This window comes from Psammomys obesus, unplaced genomic scaffold (genome assembly GCF_907164565.1).
Source record: "Psammomys obesus unplaced genomic scaffold, mPsaObe1.curated_primary_1811, whole genome shotgun sequence".
Taxonomy (NCBI): Eukaryota; Metazoa; Chordata; class Mammalia; order Rodentia; family Muridae; genus Psammomys; species Psammomys obesus.
This window is the reverse complement of record NW_026592732.1, coordinates 11,688,712-11,696,334: the sequence shown is the minus strand read 5'-3', so window position 1 is coordinate 11,696,334 and position 7,623 is coordinate 11,688,712. Positions and strand designations below refer to the sequence as shown.

At 43.6% G+C, this 7,623-nt stretch overlaps 1 pseudogene; it reads left to right on the top strand.

The window, feature by feature from the left end:
• Positions 1-943: 943 nt before the first annotated feature.
• LOC129683001 (glyceraldehyde-3-phosphate dehydrogenase-like) lies at positions 944-1,922 on the top strand (annotated as a pseudogene).
• Positions 1,923-7,623: the final 5,701 nt, after the last annotated feature.

Here is a 7,623-nt window from a genome sequence, read left to right as displayed (position 1 = left end):
GAGGTGGGCGCTGAAGGATTCCTGGGGCTTGCTTCCCAGCCAGCCTAGCCTAAATGATGAGCTCCCAGCCAAGGGGATACCCTGTCTCAAGGTAGACAGCATTTCTGGGGATGGGGTTTGTTGTCCTCTGGTCGGAGTGCATGTACACACATGTATGCACCTGTATTTTCACTCTCATTCCCACACTTGATTCCTCTGCACACTAGGTTTGAGAATCCCTGTTTGATAACATCCTCTCATCAAAATATCCTGAGCTATTATAATAAAGTACTTGCTGTTCTCTGTTGAGGTTAATTTAATGGTATTGTCTAATAAGGTTTATTATTAGCCCTATACTTACCATGGTGGTATTACTAACCCACTATCACAATCAGTAGAACACAGACATCTGATAGATTTTAGAATAGCCTTATTTGACCTGGATCAGGGCAGGTATTTACCCTCTAAACTACCTTTACCTTCCAGCCCATCCCAGGCTATCTCCCATCCATAATTCCACAAATACTTCCTTATTCTTCATCTGGGCGACTTCCCCCATCCATGCCAGCCATGTGCTTCTTCCATGCTCCCATGGCAACATGCATCTCTGCTTCCTTCCTCTTCCTCTTCCAGTCCTGTCTTCTCTACTCAAGAGCCTTCTGTCCCCAAAGCCTTCGAACCTTAGCCATGCCTACCTCCTTCTACCCTGCTCAAGTGTAAGCATTTTAATCAGCCAATCAGGGACAATTGAGGAACATTCTCATCACATGGGTATAGTTCAACATTCATAACAATGCCCATTGCAGTAACCAGCTTTCAAGGCACTGAGATTAGCATTTGATATATAGCACCAGACCAACCCCCAACAATTTCCCTTTTCTTTCTAAATAAAAAGGCTATTTTGGCTCTCTGCTCCTCCCTTTTCAGGAGATAGCTTCGTTTTTTCATGCAGTGCCAGCCTCGTCCCTTAGACATGATGGTGAAGGTCGAAGTGAACGGTTTTGGCCATATTGGACGCCTGGTTAAAGTGGAGTTTGTTGGCATCAGTGACCCCCTTCATCGACCTCAACTACATTATCTACAAGTTCCAGTGTGGCTCTATCCGTGGCAAGCTCAATGGCCCTGTCAAGACTGAGAACAGGAAGCTTGTCATCAACAGCAAGCCCATCACCATCTTCCAGGAGTGAGATCCTGCTAACATCAAATGGGGAGATGCTGGTGCCAAGTATGTTGTGGAGTCTACTGTTGTCTTCACCACCATGGAGAAGACGGGGGCCCACTTGAAGCATGGAGCCAAAAGGGTTATCATCTTTGCCCCTTCCGCCAATGCCCCCATGTTTGTGATGGGTGTGAACCATGAAAAGTGTGACAACTCACTCAAGATTGTCAGCAATGCTTCCTGCATCACCAACCACTTAGCCCCCTGGCCAAGGTCATCCATGACAACTTTGGCATCATGGAAAGACTCATGACCACAGTCCATGCCATCACTGCTATCCAGGAGACTGTGGATGGCCCCTCTGAAAAGCTGTGGCATGGTGGTCCTGGGGCTGCCCAGAATATCATCCCTGTATCCATTGGCACTGCAAAGACTGTGGGCAAGGTCATCCTACTGAACGGGAAGCTCACCGGCATGAATTTCCTATCCCCAATATGTCTGTCATGGATCTGACATGCCGACTGGAGAAACCTGCCAAGTATGATGACATCAAGAAGGTGGTAAAGTAGGTACATGAGGGCCCATAAAGAGCATCCTGGGGCACACTGAGGACCAGGTTGTCTCCTGTGACTTCAACAGTGACTCCTACTCTTCCACCTTTGATGCTGGGGCTGGCAATGTCCTGAATGACAACTTTGTAAAGCTCATTTCCTTGTATGACAATGAATACAGCTACAGCAACAGGGTGGTGGACCTCATTGCCTATATGGTCTCCAAGGAGTAAGAAGCCTTGTACTACCTGCCCCAGCAAGGACACAAGAGCAAGAAAGAGGCCCTCGGCTGCTGAGGAGTCCCTGTCCCAACTCAGCCCCTGACATTGAGCATCTTCCTCACAGTTTACATGCCAGACCCCCAGAATAGCAGGAGGGGCCCAAGAAGCGGTACTCTCTTGAATATCATCAATAAAGCTCACTGCACCTGAGAAATGGGACCATCCCAGACTAGAAAGAAAAACAACTGGACCTTGAATAAGGGCCAGCTAAGAAAGAAGAACAGTCAGACAATTAGGGCTACTAAACCTTGAGTAGAGGCCAGACCAGATGGCCCTCCTCAGAAAACAGGATGAGCTTATTTTGAGATAAGAAACCTGGGGCAGGGAGGACTGCCTTTGGAAGAAGCTGTAAGCTGCCAGCTGCAAAACTGCTATCTTTTCTGCTGACTAGTCAATGTAAAGATATATGTGGGACCTGATTTTTAGGTATAAAAACTCTGTGCTTTGTATGCTTGGGGTCGTCTCCTGCCTTGAAGGGGTGACCCCCATCGAGATCTGAATAAACTGCCTCTTGCTTTTGCATTGAACCGCACGGTCTGTGAGTCTCTTTGGGGAGGGAGCGGTACGGAGTCCCTGCATCAGGAGTGCAGGTTTTGCACCCCCCCCCAAAAGGCCATTTTTTAAAACATAATATACAGTAAGAACAATTATGAAAAAATTATAAAAACCAATAGGCAAGACTTAAATACAATATGTTTAGTCAAACGGTATTTGGCAACCATGAAAAAAGTTTATCCTATCCTGGGGAGTCTAAAGTTTTGTATCCAAATTATTTCTATCACTGCTTGTATCTATCAACCTAAACACATCTATCTAGACCTTGACACATCTTTTTTAATTCCTTAGCAACTAAGCTTAACTGTAAAACTATATCTGGTCTTCAACCCCATCAGAGAGTTGAGAAGGAATAAAATTAATTGCCTGAGGAAACAGCAAGTGCAGGTTATCAGCTTCAAAAAAAAAAAAATGACAGAGACAGTTGCTGCTTGGACAGACACCCAAAACTCTGTAGTGCTGGAACACCATCTTCAGCCTTCTGGCCCAATATATCTGACAGATCTAACTGTGAAGGAGGAACTTTTATGGACTTGCTTACACTGTCTGGGCAGAGCTAGGCTGGCAGTCGACTCAGCCTGTATCCAAGCTTGTGCACTTTAGGCAGGATTTAGTCTTTGGTGGAAATGAGGGCATTTCTTTGCCCAGGTAGCTAGCTTGTCACATTTGAAGCCATCTCCATATGGAGGTTTTCTGATACTCATCATCTTTTTTTGGGGGGGAGGGGAGGTTAGGCTTCCTTGACCTCTCGTTGTCAAAGAATCCTTAAAATAATAAAACATTTTAAATGTCATATTCTGTAAGGTTTTTGAAGGTTTATGAGGTTTTTGAAGACTCTTACCTATTTACTTTTACATTATTTATAGAATCATATCTACCTGTTAAACCTAGGATGTATATTTCTGTGATAGACTAGTATCTGACATGACCATGAGTTGCTTAACAGTTAACTTACATTATTTAATTATCCTAAACACTTTTATCATAGCAGCTTTAAAAGTACTGGAAATAAACCTTGTAGGATAGATAAGTTATATGTGTATGTCAATGATAACCTTAAATTTGAATTCTATACCAGAGTAACAAAATAACCTTATTTGAGAATAACAAAGCTTTAAGTTGAGTAGTAGATTCAATAACCTGAAATGCTGGACCAATTGAGATCAGCAGCTTAATTTTTTTGTAATATTTATTTATTTATTTATTTATTTATTTATTTATTTATTTATTTATTATCTATAGCATATTCTGCCTGTACCCCAGAAGAGGGCACCAAGATCTCATTATAGATGGTTGTAAGCCACCATGTGGTTGCTGTGAATTGAACTCAGGACCTCTGGAAGAGCAGACAATACTCTTAACCACTGAGCCATCTCTCCAGCCCCCTGAGCTCAGTGGCTTTCTTTGAAGCTGTCCTGGGAGCACATTTTGAAGGAGCAGCAACTGAAGCAGAGACTGGAACATACATCATGCACGATGCATGTTCCAATGCAGTGTCTCAGCATCCTGGAGTAGGAATCCTGTCAGGTCTGATCCAGAATTACCAGTGTCCAGTCTTTGTTCTAAAACTATATCATTCCTCACAAGCCTTATACGGTCCTAAGATTATAAATGTATGAGTTGTGCAGGATGCACAGATCATCTAAGGATGGCTCTTTGCTCTTTGTGTATGCAGAAGAAAGGCATCTGTAAATTTTCAGGCTGTATGAAAGGATGCCATGTATATGTCAGGTGGATTTCATAAAAAAACAAGAATTATTGGCTATGCATAGACATTCATGTCTCAGCCAGGCTCAGAGCTATTCCCATGTAGCATGATTAACAGTATAAGTTACGTACTTGTTCTGTAGTTTGAAGTTATATAAGTACTTCACATTTAATTTAGCAATCTCTCTTTTACCTAGGTCTGTTTTATTTTGACTTCTCTCAAAGAGGATGTATATTACCATTATCATTGAACATACAATCATTATCTTGTTGAAATAAAAAACAAGGTTGTATAGATCTGAATATTCTCCTGTGGGCTCTTGGGCACCTGTTGTATTAGGCCTAGCCACTACCTGTCTCCCAAGAGAAGGCCTCATATTTAAAGAGACAAGCCAGTTGCCCTGAGCAACAGAAAAGGCAATATCTTTTAAACAAACCTTATATAGATTTCTTTCTACGTTTAGTGCGTAAGCACACCCTAGGCACCTTGTACCTGTTTAGAGGTTTGGGCCTGGGTTTTTACATTTGCTGTGGCTTATGCCCCACCCCTTTCTCCATAAGGACTGGACGGTTCTGCCTTTCAAACATGAATAGCAGCCTTTGAGTTTTGGGGATGTAACTCGGCTAGAGTGTACTTGGCTGCCTGTATAGTCTCCTGTGTCTTTTTCACCAGGCATGACTGCCACTGTCCCCCATGAAAATGCCTCGTGTTTAAAGGCGTAAGCCGGCTGCCAGGGCAGTGTGACACCTCCACTCAGCATTCAATAGCTTTCCAACATGGAAGGCATACAGCTTGCATGTTCATCTCCCAGCCTTAACTTTGGGTTTTTATATTGCCTAACAGAACATATTCCTTAGGCCAAAGTGCCCTTCGGCACCAGTTCTCCCGTGGAAGCTCTAAGGAGACTGGCTGGGTTTTTAGAGCAGCGTGACATCTTACTTCTCCATCCCATGCGTATACAAACGCTGAATTGCAAGTTCTCTTCCAGAGCCCACATATCCACAGGAAAAAAAAAAAAAGAAAAAGAAAAAAGAACCAAACACCAATAGAATGAAGGTGGACCTGACAGACTCATTCTCTCCTCATACAAATCCAAGACTGGTTTGTATTGGTTTGTATTCATTCTCTAGCTCAGTAAGGACATGTCATCCGTTATGAAGAAAAAAACTTAAGTAGTAACTTTAAGTTAATGTGTCCTCTTAAATCCTAGACTGTCCAAGAGTATCGCTGGGTGCTGATGGCGGTAGGTGATTTTCAGTTTAATGACCTGTGCTGATAGCAGCAGGCCCAGGACCGCATCAACCTGTGCGGATGACCACAGGTGATTTAAAACTGAACGCTTTTTTCCTGTTGGGGGGTGGACCTTAAAAAAACAGTTTCATCCTATCAGCAGGGGACCCCTGCCCAGGAAAACCTAACCAACCACTTTTTTTTTTTTTTTTTTCTGCAGCTGAGCTTGGAAAAGCGGTGTATTTTATCAGCTGGGGGTCCCCTCCCTGACCTCATTGGGTAGACCAGGCTGATCCAGAGCTCAAAGATCTGCCTGTGTCTGTCTCCTTTGAGTTGGGATTAAAGGTGTGTGACTGAACACACCTTTAATTTGCTCTGCTCAAATATCTCATCTCTATTCCCTATTGTTGTAACTCAAAACTTTTAAACAAAAACCAAGCAAAGAAACAAAGGTCTAAAAAAAGGAAAGCCTAAGCTTGGGGCCAGTCTTAGTTGTGCCATTTTACGCTGCAGCTGCAAGCCCTGTTCGTCATTGCTTGGAATTTAGTTGTTGCTAAAATGTATCAGCCAGCCCTTTCCAGAAAGAGCTGACAAATAAATATCTTGCATCTAGAGAGCTCTGAGCTCTAGCCGCCATCAATTCTATGGAGAAGAATCTTACTCCTTTCTCCATTTTTACTGCCTGTAACTTAGCATTCCATCCCTCGGCTTTCTCCCCACTTTCTCCTTGAACTTTTTTGGAGAGTGCAGGGAGAAGCAAGATCACCACTGAACACATTGTAACGAAACCAGAACAAAGCCAGGAAGGATCCAAACACCCTCCGCCATGGCGCTTTCCATTTTTGGCGCAGTTCTAGGCCTGGCTCTGACTAGAAGGCTGCTGGCCCCCCAGTTTCGCCTCTCCATGTCATGTTTCCGCATCCGGCACTGCTCTGTGAGAACTGAGCCCACGGGCGGCAGCGGGGAGCAGCGCCTGTGAAATGCCCTGGCGTGTGGATGCACGTGTTAAACTAATGTGTGCCTTTCGAACTGAGCAAGGTTTGGGGGCAAGTAGGGGGAGAGACACCGTTGCTAAGGAACCATTCGTCCCATCTGCTTTCCAATAGCTAAAATTTGGAAAACGGCTGTGTTTCCCAGGCAGGTGTGGTAGGATCAGTTGGAGGCGATGGCTGGCAGTGTAAGCCAGCTCTGCCAAGTCTGCTGGATTTATCTTCATACAGTAGTTGTAAGCTTGGGTTATCTCTGTGGGAGCTTGTTCCTCCCCCATAACCACCAAACTATGGTGATTTTTAAGGGTGTGGGTACATTAAATTAGTTGGGTGCCAGTATGTTGCAGTTAGTTTAATGGTATGGTCTAATAAAATTTATTATTAGTCCTGTAATTATCATGGCGGTATTATCTAACTATAACTATTGCAATAAAGAAATGACACAGACACCTGATAGATTTTACAATAGTCTTATTTCTCCTGGAGCAGGGCAGGTATTAACCATCTAAACTACCTTTACCTCCCAGCCCCCTCCCTGGCTACCTCCCATCCTTAATTCCATAAGTAGTTCTCCATCTCACAGACAAAGCAGCTGAGACTACAGTGCAATCAATCCTGTGACTACACCAGAGACCCACACAGCTCTGCTGATCCACCAGTGAAGCACTTCCTGCCTGTATTAGTCAGGGTCCTCTAGAGGAACAGAACTGGTTAAATGAATCTTGTGCTCTCTCTCTCTCTGTCTCCCTCACACACACACATACATACTAACATATGCTCTATTTCTCATATATGATTATATATTATCTGTCATGTATGTGAATAGATGATATCTTGATGTAGATGTAATATATACATATATATGTGTGTGTACATAATAAGGCCAGCATTGTCTGATCCATTTTATATTCCTAGCACCCAGCACTGCCTTATAAGTAGTAGATATTAGTAAATTGGTCATGGGGGTTGGTTTACTAGAATGACTTACAGGCTGTAGTCTAGCTAGTCCGACAGTGGCAGTCTACCAGCGGAAAGTCCAAGAACACAGTAGTTCTTCCCAGACATCCACAAGGCTGGACATCTCAGCCGACCTTTTGTAATATGCCAGGATCCAGAAGAAGTAGGAATCCAGTGAAAAAATAAACTTGCCAGTGAGAGTGAGGGCAAGTAG